Here is a 16,500-nt window from a genome sequence, read left to right as displayed (position 1 = left end):
ACATATGGAACAAAAGGTCAATATTCTTTTATCTTCCATACTAGTCTGATCTTGATGTTAGACATTGTATAGACGTGATGCATGTGGAGAAAAATGTCCATGATAGTTTAATTGACCCCCTTCTTAACATTAAAGGCAAGACAAAGGATGGTGTGAAGTGTCGTCAAGACCTGGTTGAAATGGGTATACGAGAGCAGTTGCATATGATATCACACGATCAACGAACGTATCTACCCCCAGCATGTCATACAATGTCAACAACAGATAAAAAAAGTTTTTGTCAATGTCTGCGGAGTCTAAAAGTCCCACAAGGATACTCTTCAAATATTAAGAGCCTTGCATCCGTCAATGATTTGAAATTGGTTGGCTTGAACTCTCATGATTGTCATGTGTTAATGCAATAACTATTGTTGTATCCATTCACGGTATCTTGCTTGACAAAGTTAGGGTAGCCATAAGTCGTTTGTGCTTTGTTTTTAATGCTATCTGTAGCAAAGTTATTGACCCTCAACAATTGGATGATTTAGAGAATAAGGTTGCCATTGTCCTTTGTCAAATGGAGATGTATTTTCCTCCATCATTTTTTGACATAATAGTTCATTTAATAGTTTATCTTGTGAGGGAAATCCGATTGTGTGGTCCTATTTTTTTATGGTGGATGCATCCAACTGAATGGTACATAAAGGTCATAACGGGTTATACCAAGAATCAATACCAACCAAAAGCTTTCATTGTTGAAAGGTACATTGCTTAAAAATGTATTCAGTTTTGTTCCCAGTACATTGAAATAGTTAAATCTTTTGGGATTCCTGAAACTCGTTATGATCAGACACAAGGAGGTAAGGGTACATGAGGATACAATGTTGTCACAATGACTTGATAAGAGGTCTTACAAGCGCATTTATATATATTAAACAACACAGCATGGGTGTTTCTGTACATAGAAACCCTCAAACAAATTCTTAGAGTTAGACACCTAAAAATGAGCATGATGAGGATGTTGCAAGAGCACAATAAAATGTTGGATCAAGTGGCCTCAGAATAATTAAAAATGGGGGGTTGAATTAATTATTAATGAACCTTTACTAATTAAAAAATCTATCCTTCTTAATGTTACCAAAAGTAAAAGCAATAATTAAAGTGCACAACGGAAAATAAAGAGTGTAGGGAAGAAGAAGACAAACACAAGAGTTTTATGCTGGTTCGGCAACAACCCGTGCCTACATCCAGTCCCCAAGTGACCTGCGGTCCTTGAGATTTCTTTTCAACCTTGTAAAATCCTTTACAAGCAAAGATCCACAAGGGATGTACCCTCCCTTGTTCTCTTTGAGCAACCTAGTGGATGTACCCTCCACTAGAACTAATCCATAAGAGATGTACCCTCTCTTGTTCTCAGTCACAACAACCCAAGTAGATGTACCCTATACTTGTACCACAAAGGATGTACCCTCCAATGTGTTAAGAAAAAGTTCTCAGGCGGTTAGTCCTTTGAAACTTTGTGAATGGGGAAACAAAAGAATTCTCAGGCGGTTAGTCCTTTGAAATATTTTGTTTATGGGAAAGGGAAGAATCAAAAGAATTCTCAGACTGTGTCGTTTTGAATTCTTTGACAAGGGAGAAGGGAGACTCAAAAGAATTCAGGCGGTTAGTCCTTTGTTCTTTTGGAAAAGGGAGAAGAGAGACACAAAAAGAATTCAGACGGTTAGTCCTTGGCGAATTCTGTTGGATCGAGTGGCCTCAAAATAATTAAGAAGGGGGGTTGAATTAATTATTCCTAAACCTTTACCAATTAAAAATTACTCTTTTAAGACTTTTACTAAATTGTTAAGAGAATGAGGAGTAGAAGAGAAACTAAATAGAAAGTAAAAGTAGAAATTAAATGCACAGCGGAAAGTAAAAGAGTAGGGAAGAAGGAGACAAACACACAAGAGTTTTTATACTGGTTCGACAACAACCCGTGCCTACATCCAGTCCCCAAGCGACCTGCGGTCCTTGAGATTTCTTTCAACCTTGTAAAAATCCTTTTACAAGCAAAGATCCACAAGAGATGTACCCTCCCTTGTTCTCTTTGAACCTAGTGGATGTACCCTCCACTAGAACTGATCCACAAGAGATGTACCCTCTCTTGTTCTCAGTCAAACCCAAGTAGATGTACCCTCTACTTGTACCACAAAGGATGTACCCTCCAATGTGTTGAGACAAAGATCTCAGGCTGTTAAACCTTTGATACTTTGTGAATGGGGATACAAAAGAATTCTCAGGCGGTTAGTCCTTCGAACACTTTTGTATTAGGGAAAGGGAAGAATCAAATGTAGAAGCAAATGTCTTTGGTGTTTTGATGATGATCATGATGATTTGATGCAAATGATGCAAATGGGATTTTCAATTTTAAATTCAAGACAAAGATTCAAGAATACAAGCCACAACATCAAGATGATCACTAGTATTTTAGGAAGGGAATTCCTAATTGATATAGCAAAAGGTTTGGCCAAGTAATTTAAGTTAAAAAGTGTTTTTCAAGATATTTACTCTCTGGTAATCGATTACCAGAGGATGTAATCGATTATCAGTGGCCAAAATGGTTTACAACAGCTATTGGAAATTTGAATTCAAATTTTACACTGTGTAATCGATTACACAATATTGGTAATCGATTACCAGCAGTTAATAAACGTTTTAATTCAAATTTTAAAACCTGTAATCGATTACACAAAACCTGTAATCGATTACTAGAGGAGATTTTCAGAAAATAACTTCCAAGAGTCATATCTATTCAAATGGTTTATGAATGGCCATCAAAGGTCTATTTATATGTGACTTGGAAACACGAATTAAGGGAGAGTTTTCATTGCCCAAAAAGTTTTATCCTCTCAAAAGATTAAGAGAGTTTTTCTGAATTGAAATGTCTTATCCTCTCAAAGATTCCTTGGTCAAACACTTGCATATTCAATAAGGAATTGTGATTGATCTTCATTGTACAATCTATCTCTTTCAAGAGAGATTTCTTCTTCCCTTCTTCTTACTTATGAAAAGGGATTAAGAGACCGAGGGTCTCTTGTTGTAAAAGAATTTTGAACACAAAGGAAGGATTGTCCTTGTGTGTTCAGAACTTGTAAAAGGATTTTACAAGAGAGTGGAAAATCTCAAGTGGGTTGCTTGAGGACTGGACGTAGGCACGGAAAGTGGCTGAACCAGTATAAATCAATTTGCATTTCTCTCTTCCCTTAAACCTCTTTTATTTATTGCCATTTATCTTTTGCTTTAAAGAAGTTTATTCTGAATTGTCTTTTGAGTAATTCATGTTAAGGGTGCATTGTTAATCTAAAAAGAGAGCGAAATTTTAATAGGGGAATAGTTCTTGTTATCTTAATTCAACCCCCCCTTTCTTAAGATAACTGAAAGGTTGTTCAAAGAAAGAAGAAGAAGAAAATTCAAGAAGATGTTCAAAGAGACTCAAGGGTTGTAAATGATTGAAATCAATGTTTCAATGTATGTAAAATGCAAGTTAAGGTCTTGCATTTATAAACTCTTCATGTCTGGTCAAGAAAACCATTAGAAGAGTTATAACTTTTAGAAAAACTTGAAAACCACTGGAAGAGTTACATCTTTTGTTTTTTATTCAAAACTTATCACTGGTAATCGATTACGAAATCATTGTAATCGATTACACAAAGCATTTTTGTGAAAGGATGTGACTCTTCACATTTGAATTTGAATTTCAACGTTCAAACACACTGGTAATCGATTACAGTAAATGGTAATCGATTACCAGAGAGTAAAAACTCTTTGGTAAAAGCTTTTTTGAAAACTTCATGTGCTACTCAATGTTTTGAAAAACTTTTTTGTACTTATCTTGATTGAGCCTTTTCTTGATTTTTGAATCTTGAGTCTTGAATCTTGATCTTGATTGTTCTTGATTCTTGATTCTTGAAAACTTGAAACTTGAAACTTCTCTTGAATCTTTCTCTTGATTCTTGAATTGTTCTTGATTCAATCTTGAAATCATTCTCATGGGCTTTTTGTCATCATCTTTGTTATCATCAAAACACCTTGAATCAATCTTGATTCATTATCATGAAGCAATGAAGCTTGCTTCTACATAAAACTTTCATTAAATGGTTTAGAGAAACAATATTAGTTGATGACAGTGCTTCAAAAATATTAAGATTGTCGTCGGTTTGGCCAAATCTCAATGTCCCTACTTGGAAGGGATATGATATCAACAACTATTCCTTTTACACCAAGTCACAAGATGATAAAAGTATCATGCAGAATAGTGGGGTCAATGTTCATGTTGATTCCGATCACTTATGTAGTGCATCAGACAATAATCTAATTCAAGCATCCATGTCTTACCTTGGAGTCATTGAACAAATTTGGGAACTTAATTACAGTGAATTTAGAGTTCCCGTGTTTAAGTGTAAGTGGGTTAATGCGAATACTGGTGTGCATCGAGATCAACTGGGATTTACTTTAGTTGACCTTAATAAGGTGGCTTACATGGACAAACCTTTCATTATGGCAGAAAAATCTAGACAGGTCTTTTACGTTGAAGATCCATGTGATTCAAGATTGTTAATGGTGTTATAACAAAGAGCAAATGGTATCAGTCACCAAAATGATGATTCAATGCTTGACATTTGTGAGATGCCTGCTTTTTGCAAACAAATGCCTTCTATAAATAAACACAACGACGTGGATGATGTACATGCAACCTATATTGATCATGATGAAGGATTATGGGAGAACATTCCTATGTAATTGCATTGTATGAAAGTAATGTATACCATATTGCGTTATTTGTAACCTATTTTTTAATGTCAATATTTACAATTTCTTACGTGTATCTGTTTATAATTGATTTACATTAATGAATTTTTTTTATTTGTACAGGTTCATGGGATCACCGCCAAGCTCCCCTCTGTATTCAGATGGTCATTCATAGGTTGCGTCCAAGAGAAGTAGACAATCCACATAACTCAGAAGGTTGACTTTAAGAACCTTAGATCAGCCTAGACCAGCAATAAATGTCGATCCTACAACTGGGAGAGGATCAGGCCCATATAAAGAGAAGTTCCACAACTATATGGGGTAGTAGCTAAAAAAAAAACTCCAATTGTACATAACAATTGGATAGATGTACTAGAATCTCTAAATGAGCTAGTGTAGGATGACATCTTGGTAAGTCCACTTAACGGGGAGGTTTATTTAATTTTCTGTTATGAACAATTAAAAATGTTGACATCCAAATTTGTTATATAGGCCAAATTTGATATCCCAGAAGTAGCAAATGCCAAGAAGAAAGTCATGTCAACAGTGGCCACTAGATGGAGACAATTTAAGTCTCAGTTGACCACCAAATTGTTGGACAAGTGGCCTCAATAACTTAAGAGATAGGGTGAATTAAGTCTTACAAAATTTCCACTAACAAACATTTAACCCCCTTCTAAATGATAGGATCAGAATGCAGAAGCAGAAACAACAATCAATTTAACAATGTTCTTTAAACATGCAAGACAAAATTGATTACAATAACATAAATGAGATAAGGGAAGAGAGAAATGCAAACTCAATTTATACTGGTTCAGCCACTTCCTGTGCCTACGTCCAGTCCTCAAGTAATCCACTTGAGATTTTTCACTATCTCTATAAATTCTTTACATACTTTGAACACGCATTGGAATCCTCACCCTTGTGTTCAAGATTCTCCAAGAGAAAACTCGTCTCTTGATTATAATTCTCATATTCCAAGAGACAATCAGTCTCTTGATTACAACTGACTTTTTGAGATGAACAGAAAGATTTCTCTCCTTTAGAGTGGATGATACAAATTAAAAATCCTAGAGGAATTTCTCTGTTTTAGAGATGATAATACAATTTGAAGTTTCTGGATGAATTCTCAATAGATTTGTAAGTCTTTGCCCAAGAGTTGTTGAGAGAGCATTTGGAAATTAAGTTCTCTTAGAACCTCTCTCTTGTTTTTCGAAGTCAAACACACACATATATAAGCCCTTCGTACCTTTTCAAAATGGTTTGAAGAGATGTGTCTTTTCAAAAATCTTTTTTTGAAATTCTTTACTGGTAATCGATTACACATTTATATTTTGAAGGGTTGTGACTTTTCAAATTGAATTTCAAAAGTTCCGTTGCTGATAATCGATTACACATCAATGGTAATCAACTACAGCTTTTAAATTCAAATTTCAAAACCCTTCTAAAAGTTGATTTTTCAAAATAGTCTTATGGTAATTGAGGTAATCGATTACCAAAGCCTTGGATGTTGGAAACAATTTGTTTTGAGGCAAAAGCTTGATTAACCAATGAGATTATTTGAGGCCTTATCTTTTTCTTGATCTTGTTTGCTTGATCTTCAATTAATCTTGAAGCAATGTTTAACCTTTGAATGTTTTTTAAATTAATCTTGAAAGCAACCTTGTTTGATTATTCTTTGGCATCATCAAAACCATGTATTCATACATTCATATTCTTCCCCTTTTTGACGATGATAATCATTATCAAGTGAATTCTTTTCAGCAACATCAAAACCTGCATGAATCATATTCTCCCCCTTTTTGATGATGACAATCATTATCAAGTAAATTCTCTCTGGCATCATCAAAACCTACATGAATTACATTAATTTGTGTATGCTAACAATGACGAACAAGATAAAGATGATGCTTTTGTAAAATATGGTATAGATCCATAAACTTGGGAGGAATTTGCTGCAACCTGAAAGACACCTAATTGGTAGGTTAGATGTGGATGACTTTAACTTGTTATTTTCAATTTAATTATATGATTTCATTTTAATTAATTTGATGGAAATTATATATTATGCATGACAGGGAATCAGGAAAAGAGCACAGGAAATTCTAAAACACAATGAATGTCCTCATTTACTGTCTCATGGGGGATATGATTTGCTTGAAAAAAAAGTTTCTAAATGAGAAAATTAAGAAAAGACAACAGGAGGCAATGCTAACTGAGAATACGTCACAAATGGATGACCCCTCATCTCCCATCAAAAGACATGTTAAGTGGAAGTTGGCCCACACAAAGCAATATTGGAAGATGACATCTTAGACAACACAAGAAATATTTGATAAAATTGTTAGTGCATCTTTCATATTTTATTTGACTAATTTTTTATTAAAAAAACAATATGAAATTGAAGGGAATCCCACACAGTGTCATTGTAATGACATACTGAACACTGTTATTGGGCAACCGGAGCATGAAGGTCATGTTCGTGCAGTCGAATCTGGTGTGGCAATATCTCAATACTATGGAAGGGCATCACGTGGCTCAACCACCTCCTCCACATCCATTAGCCAATAACAGTTGGCTAAGATAATTGGAAGCCTTAAGGAAGAGTGGACAAATGAGATTATAGTCAACCTTTAGGAAGAAATGAGGAATGAAATTGAAGAAGAAAACAAGTGGACTCTGGAGAAAATGAAACAGGAGTTGAATGAGGCCATCAAAATAGAGTTGTCTTAGAGGGGATCATAGTACACACCCTTGATTGATGTGGATATGCAAGTATTAGGTGCACATGTCAACATAAAGGGTAGCAATGCTGAAAATGTTGTCAACGCATCAGGGGAAGAACATGATGCTAATGTTATACCGACTATGGGGTTGTATGTGCAAGGTGATAATTGTACACACTTGGTGGCCTTGGGAAACATATATGATAAGGGGTTTACCATACACAGCGTCGCTTATGCAAATGATGTGGTAAGGGTCAGTGCTAAAAAAATTTATGACAGTGACGCTGAAGTCCCATTTTCAACATCAGAAATTAAGTATGTCAGGTAAGCCCTTGACACATTCATTGCATGGGTGACAAATCTTGTCAAACTTGTATCACATGAGGTAATTTTTAGTTTGTTTAACATGTTTTAAGACAATCGTAGATTGATATAAATTTGTTAGTAACATTACTTTAATTCTTGTTTTCATTCTTCATATAGGATTCACATGTTACTCCTAAGAAAGTGGCTGGATATGTTTAAAGGTCGAATGATGTTGGTGTAGAGGATCTGCTACGTCAGTTGATTAGAACCATGTATGACATTTACGACAAACCTGTTGAGTTGTTTTGGGATGGGAGTAAATTTGGGATTCCAAATTCAGATGCATCATTCTTCTTAACATATTCTTATGTAAATGAAATAATATCAGGAGACAAATGTCTGAACATAGTTAGATTGCAGTTGTGAATGATGTAAGTACATTTTATATGATTGACTATTAATTAATATTGGTTATAACATACATGATTTTCAATTTTTCATTTCAAATTATCAAAATAGGTTTATGGATGAGTGGAGTTCAACCTTGGGTCATGGTTTGCTGTATGGATTCCTTGAGCCTCAGTCCATACACAATGTCAAGGACAAATGTGGTGAATGTCAACATTACATTCAAACATGGGTTAAGGAATCCTGACGAGAGGTCTACTTAGGAGCTTACTTGAATCAATAAGTAAAATTTATGAAATCCATGTATTGAATATTTGTATTTTACGTGCCTATTTATTTTCAAATCTAGGGCCCATTGTCAGCTGGTTGTTTTGTGTCCTATGAAGGATGTTGTCGTTTAGTTTTGTTAGTTGCGTAGGAAGCCTAATATTCATTTGAAAGTTGTAGTTAACAAGTTCAGTATTATATCATAAGTCATTTAATATATTCTAAACATCCACACATTAATATTTTTGTGTTGGTTTACACGTTGATGTTTTTTAATTAAGCAATGCAATAAAGACATTAATGAGTAGTTAGGATGGTCATATTGATAAAGTTGCAATGTAGTGGATTGAAATAAAGGTTAGTCATATAATGAATGTTTATTTCCAACTATTGATGTTTGGTAAGTTCATAATTGTCTTATTCAATCATTTTTTATATTGAATGTAGAGTCATGTTCAAATTGGTGGGTATGAGGTGACTATTATATCATTGTTGACTATCACTTTTTATTCATTTCACATGTAGGTCACTAATTTGTATACTTTAAATTTTGTAGTGGTTTGGTGATGGCACGCCATTAGACATCAAGACCATCACAATAATTCGGAAGAAATGGGCAGGATATTTTTTTAAAGTTAAAAACATATGATGTCCATACCTTTAGATAAGATAGAAAGAACCATTGTGGTGTATTCGATGTTTAACGTACTTGTTATAAACAAGTTAGTACAATTATTTGAGAATTAATATACATACTTCTTTATTTCATTTTCTCTACAACAAAAGCCTTGGACAATGCATTGCTATCACAATTGGTAGGTGCGTCAATAGGATCAATTATTTTTGTGCCACCAAACTTCCCATTTTGCAGGTCATTGTGTAGCTGAGGATGTCAATAGTGTTGATAATAGCCCAATTTACATCAACAGATATGAGGTTCCACAACCAAATTCATGTATGTTCATATGGAGCTGTTATTTATACTTTGTGTTTATTACCAATTTTTGAACTATAAATACTATAAATGTAATTCCTTGCTATAAATGTTCTTTTGCTCTAATTGAACCCTGTAAATTATGAAGCATATATATGTATGGTAACTTGTTTTGTTGATACTTGTATCCCAATTTTGTTCTCTTATGCTGACAGATCCAAGTAGGTGATTCCCCTTAGTATAAAGTAGAAAGAAAACTTGGCAAGGGTGGATTTGGTCAAGTATATGTAGGGCAACGTACTGGTGGAAATTTGAATTAGAGAATTGGATCTGAAGTTGTAGAGGTATGTGTATCCTTTCAGTATTGAATGAGAAGTCGTATTTCTTATGTTTAAATACTTAAGTTTTTAATTTCAAAAATTCACATTTTTCTAACTATTTGATTAGGTTGCATTAAAACTCGAGCATAGAACTAGTAAAAGATGTACCTATGGACCACCCTACGAGTGGCAAGTGTACAAGAGAGTGTTATTTTGTCTCCTTTTATAGTTTCCCATTATTTCCTTTCCTCTATTTTTAGGCTATGCCATTCTCCTTTTTCTTTTCTCCCTCTTATTTAGACAGCACTCTCGGTGGCAGTCACGGTGTATACAAGGGCAGGCAAGGTGACTATTATGTCATGGTATGTTGTTGAGTCTTATTCTTGAGTGCATGTTCATTATTACTGCTATTATTCTGAATCATGATTCAATATTTCCTTTGTGTAGGTTATGGATATGCAGGGACCTAGTCTCTAGGACATTTGGAATAATAGCATTCATCAGTAAGTCCTTGAAATTATGTCAGATATGAATAAAATTGTATTCTTTGTAGTTGATTTTGACTTTAAGTTGTTGTGCTAATGTGTTTTTCTGAATTCCAACATGACCACTGAAATGGTTGCTTGTATTTCAATTGAAGCAATATCTATATTGGAAAAAATGCACTCTCAAGGGTAATTTTCATACCACCCACTAATTTCAATACTTGAATTACATAAACTCTTGATAAAGTTTTGCATTTATTTCCTTCAAACATTGAATATTTAATATTTGCCAGACACTTCTTGTGAAGCTATATATGATGTTCATATACCTTTTACTTTCACTACATTAGTAACGTATATATATGATGTTTCATCATGCTTGAATTTATGTTCCTCAAAATGTATGGCTACATTATATGGCAAGTATGTGCATGGGGATGTGAAGCCTAAAAATTTCCTGCTTGGTTCTCCTGGGACACCTAATGAGAAAAAATTGTTCCTTATAGATCTAGGATTAGGTATGATTTAGTTGTCAACTAATTTTTTATTTATTACATTTTCTTAATTTGGCAGTAATCATTTACTCACTTCCTTTTCTATTTTGGGCTTATAGCTACTAAGTGGAAGGACAGTACAATAGGCTTGCATGTGGAATATAACCAAAGGCCAGATGTTTTCAGGTGTTTATAACTGAACTCGGATCATGTAGAACATGTTTATATGTCTATTTATACAGTTTTTTGTATTGATATTAACTTGTATGAAAAATATTTTCAGGGGTACAGTCCGCTATGCTAGTGTGCATGCACATTTAGGGAAAACTGGAAGCAGGAGGGATGACTAGGAATCTATTGCATATACACTAATTTTTCTTCTTTGAGCTTTCCTTCCTTGGAAGGGTTTCCAGGTTGGACATATTAAAATAACTTAAGTTTTATTCTTATGTTCATAATTGTTGGTCTCTAACATTATTTTCTCACAGGGAAACAAAGGATTTCTGGTTTGCAAAAAGAAGATGGGAACATCTCCAGAGACCCTGTGCTACTTTAGTCCCCTACCTTTTAAGTAGTTTGTTGAAAATGTTGTAAACTTAAAGTTTGACGAAGAGCCTAAATATGCAAAATACATTTCTCTATTTGATGGGATTGTTGGCCCTAACCCATATATTAAACCAATTAATACAAAAGGGGCACAAAAGGTATCAATTTTGTTATCCCTTTATACTTGTATTTTTTTTATACGTTCAAAGATTGTAGTAAAGATTCTTGACATTGCTAATTTTGTTTTGTCTAAATCTCATTGGTCACAAGAGAGGCCGTTGGTGAGGGAAGAAGAGGACGATGACCAACCCAAAAAGAAGATTTGTATAGGTTTGCCAGCATCTTAGTGGATAAGTGTTTACAATGCTCATAGACCAATGAAACAAAGGTATACACCCATGTTACATGAAGTTTGTACTGTCATTTATATGATTCTATTTTAGGCATTTTAAATTGATCCATAGGGTCATAGGGATGGTAATTGTTCATTTCCCCATCCTTGAGATTAGGGGTGGAGAGGGTGATTCTTCTGCCCATACCATCTTGTGGAACCTGTTTTACAACCTTTTGTGTGTGTATTTTTTGTAAATTGTATGCTTGACTTACTTTGGATTTAAGAATTATCCCTTTTTTGAAGTTATCAATGTGAGGGAGTTGTTGTGCATTAGGAATGATTGTGTTTTATTTTGTAGATATCACTACAATGTGTCAGATAAAAGGCTATCCCAGCACATTGACAAAGGAAATGAGGATGGCTTATATATTAGCGGTGTTGCTTCATGTCAAAACTTGTGGGCGTTAATCATGAATATAGGGATAGGTTTCACTGCCCAAGTTTACAAGCTCTCACCCTTCTTTCTCCATAAGGTAAATTTCAATCCATTGCTTTTATTTTTCTATTTGTGGATTGTTTAGAAGACATGCTTGCTACACATTTTCCAACCAACATACAATTCACCCAAAAATGAAGAGGAAAGTGTGTCAGAAAGTATACATCGAGTCTTCTTGTGTTTTCTGATTACATGATTGTAGACTATAGATCTATTAATATATAATCTCAAGGCATGCTTATTTAGGGATTTTTGGTTTTGGTTGGAATGGATCATGGAGCACTGGGAAAAAAATTACTATATCAGTGCAATTGTTGAAGCTGTAAATAGGAGCTCGCTAATAGTAATGTCTAAGGGTTAGCTCCTCTAAAGTATATATTGGCAATGTCTGTTTGGCAATTTTCAATTTTTTTTCGCTAACTATGATCTTAGACTCCAAGCACACAATATTTGCAACAATCATATAAAGTTAGTGTGATACTAATTGAAGGAGAAAGAGTGGCTTTGTTGGGCTATGGATCAATTGTTCAGAGTTATGTGTCTGCTGCTACCCTCTTGGAAGATCATGGCTTAAATGCAACAGTGGTGAATGCATATTTTTGTAAGCCATTGGATCATTCCCTAATTCGAAGCCTTGCAAAATTGCACGAGGTCTTGATCATCGTGGAAGAAGGATCAATAGGAGGATTTGGGTCTCATGTTGCTCAATTCATGGCCCTTGATGGCCTTCTTCATGGAAAATTGAAGGTATTGATCCATAATACTTGTTTTTCTTTTGTATTGTAATACAAATATATACACACATTTGAAGTTTCTATGATCATTTAACTAGTTACTGAAGTAAAAACTGATGTGCCTTTGATTTACAACTACAGTGGAGGCCAATATGGTTCTTCCTGATTGTTACATTGCTAGAAATAGACCATCCAGACCCAAAGAATACAACATCTACGATGGGTTTTACTTAAAACCCATCGTAGAATGCAAGAATTCTACGATGGGTTTTAAGGTAGTTGCCGACGTAGAATGCTTGTATTCTACGATGAGTTTTACTTCAAAGACGTTGTAGAATACATGCATTCTACGACGTCTTTTACTTAAAAGCCGTCGTAGAATTGACACTGTGTAGAAGTCGGTTGTTAGGGGACCGTCATGGAAAGTCAACACTTTCCACGACGCAGCCTTCAAAGATGATTGGCAACCGTCATAGAAGTCCCAGTTCTACCGTTGTAGAAACATCATTTTCTAGTAGTGCTAAAAGTGTAATGCCTTGACAAATTTAGTCCCTAAATGTGTAAAAATATCAATAAATTAGCTTTGTCGTTAAATTTGTGAGACCATTTTATCATTAAGTTATAATGTTCAAGGACTAATTTGACAATGAAGTTGTACTTTTTAGGATCAATTTGACATTAAGATACAAAGTTTAATGATCAATTTGTTATTAAATTGTTTGCAGGACTAATTTGTTGCATGAATGAGTAGCTGTCAGCATCCTTGGTGAAACATACACAAGCATCACCAAAGTGATACTTCCTGACTGGATGTAGCACTTGAATGATGTCATGAGGATTGGCATTTTCAATTCCATCATAATCCAATGAGGAGACCTTCAAGGTGTTAGCTCACACAATCTTACTCCAGAAGGTTTTGGTGTCATATGTGTTTGGAGAATGAACAAGCTCCTTTCCATTAAACAAGGAACTCAAGTTCCATGAGTAGTTAACCACTTCAACTTTCATCTGCCCCCAAGGCATATTTTCATTGTACTATTGCGTGAAACCCTTTTTCTCAATAACATCCCAAATGAGTATACGACAACACACCTTACCTGTAACGATTTTGATGTTGATGGCCTTTGAGATATTCAATTCTGGTTGATAGGCAGTTCCTTGATCTCGAGCATACATTTGCGAATGAAGTTTACCAATAGAAGAGTAGTCCTTCAGGGAAAGGTCAAGATTTGCTGGATGTATAGGTAGAAGCTTTGTAAAGGGTGTCTAGAGATTAATCTTCTTTTGAAACTCACTCTTGGGTGGTTTCACTTCCTATGAAGGATCCCTCATATGTTTCTCAAACAGATCTCTAGGGATACTTGATAAACCTAACTTTACAGGATTTTCATATGCATTTTGTGACGTTTATTTGACCTTTTAGTTAACTTTAGTCCTTGTTTTAAATCAAATTCGTTATAAATTTAGTTTTTACTTTGTCTTAGGTAGAATTTTATGTTTTAGTTATTTTTTTTGAATTTTTGATATTTTTCCAGCAAAACCAGATCATTCTAGTAAGGGCTCAAGAGGCATAAAATGAGTAGAAAAAATCTGGAAGGAGAAATTGTGAAAATTGAAGATAAAAGTTAGGAAAATCAAGAGCAAGATATTTTTTAAGGATAAATCAGCTAAAAAAGAAGATAATTACTTGAATTAATTAGAGATATTATTTGTTTGTAATTTCTTGTGATTATCTCCTTAATTAAACTCAACTACAATTCTATAAATATAAGGCCAAACATTCATTGTAAGACTGTAGAAGTCTTGAACAGTTCTTAGAATTATATTTTAGACTTCCACCTACTAGACACTTGCATTATTCCATTAAACGCTCTAGGTTTTATTGTATTATTTTTATGAGTGTAATTCCTTCCACCTAGGATAGGAAATAATGAACTTTGTTTCGCTTTAATTCTATTAATTCAATAATTCATCTTGAGTTCTTTATTTGTTACCGTACGTAATGTTCTTATTTGATTATCCATCTTATAGATGAATTAATTTAGGAATTAACTTGTGCTTTGGCGAGCCTTGGTAGAACTTGAACGTGAATCAAGTACTTAATTGGAATTATCTCCAGGGATAGAATAATCTTGGTTAAGTCTTGCTAATTCTCGACCATTAATGTTGATTGCTTGTGTCAGTATGTCCAAAGGATTGGGTATCGGGCAAGTTGTTTAGAATATGCGACCATGTGAGAGTTGGGCTAGAATACACCGGTGAATTGGGGATGAGTAAGAGAGATAAGTAGAGAATTGTGAAGTTATAATGGATTAAGTGAATTCCAAGTCTAAACCTAGACATTCATTCATCAATGTGGTTTTCTATCTTTACTTAATTTTTTTATTCAATTTTTATTACAATTTATTTTATGTTTTTTATTTCATGACAATCACAAAACAGAAATACAAAAACCTAGTTCTTAGTTAAATAATTACATGAAATCTCTCCTTTATTCTTTTGGGATACGACCTGGATGATAGTTCAGTTACTACATCATGATTGGGTTACACTTGGCCTATAAGTTGAGTCTTATGTGAAAGAAAACCCTAAAAATAATTTTTTTAGTGCTCTTCTTGTCCTTGGACATATGTTGGTTTCTCCATGCAGCTACTGGTGTGACCTTAGTTGATGGACAGACACATTGTTAGGTTCCAAGTACCAACCAATGAGCTTGCATTTATATGAGTTGAGTCACCACTAGACGTGTCCACCAAGGGAGAGGTAAATGAACTATGGCACTAACTTCTCTTTAGCTGGATACATAGAGATGGACACATTAGGTTGCTCGTGCCTTTTCTTAGTTTTATACTCCCTAGCTATTAATTTTTTCTCTTCTTCTTCCCTTTGAGATTGTTTCCTCGTCTTCTTCTTCTTTTGTTGTTCATTCATGATCTTTTGAATTTTCTTTACAATTCCAAAACTATTGAGACCTCTATCTTCATTAGTGATGGCCTTGGCTAGCCTTTTCTGTTCTTTCTTGTTGATGGTGTCCATGTCCACCTAAAAAGCTTCCTCCAAGGTTTGTTCTATTGCAACCTTCATAGCTTTCAATTTAGTTTTGCTAAATTTTTGTTGTTTGGAAATAGTTGGACCATTGATTATGATGGTGTGCTTGGATTTTTCATCCATCTTATAAAAAACATGATGAACCCCTTGATCCCACAACACCTTTTTTATTAGAGCAACATAATAGATGTTGTCCAGACCCCCTTAACCCCTTCAGATTTTTTAGGATGTAGATGTAGATGGTGTGAAGCCGATCAAATGGAAGATTCTTCATCAAGTAATAGAGCACAAACTTACGGAGATCTAACAGAGAAGTTTTTGACCCTGCTTATGGATAACTACTTTTAATAATGTTAGCCCATATCCTCGCCCTTTCACACATCAAATTGTATACTGTGGCCTTTTGATAACCCACTTTTTCAGCATTCTCTTTGCATAGAGCCCTTGTCACATGGGAGTCATAGTTTCTCTTCCACCCTTCTTGGTAAATGCCACCCTCAAGAAGGCACTCAATGGCCTTGGCAATGGAATCACTATAAAGCACCATTTTGGTTCCCAATAGTTTGAATATAATCACCATGTGATTGGCAAACTCAACATTCCACAGGAATGTTCTGATGAGTTATAGATAA

The 16,500-nt window shown here is 34.5% G+C and overlaps 1 pseudogene; it reads left to right on the top strand.

The window, feature by feature from the left end:
• The first annotated feature begins 7,539 nt into the window (after window positions 1–7,539).
• On the top strand, window positions 7,540–13,054 carry LOC114386198 (annotated as a pseudogene).
• Window positions 13,055–16,500: the final 3,446 nt, after the last annotated feature.

Source organism: Glycine soja, chromosome 15 (assembly GCF_004193775.1).
Source record: "Glycine soja cultivar W05 chromosome 15, ASM419377v2, whole genome shotgun sequence".
NCBI lineage: Eukaryota > Viridiplantae > Streptophyta > Magnoliopsida > Fabales > Fabaceae > Glycine > Glycine soja.
This window is presented reverse-complemented; position numbering and strand designations above follow the sequence as displayed.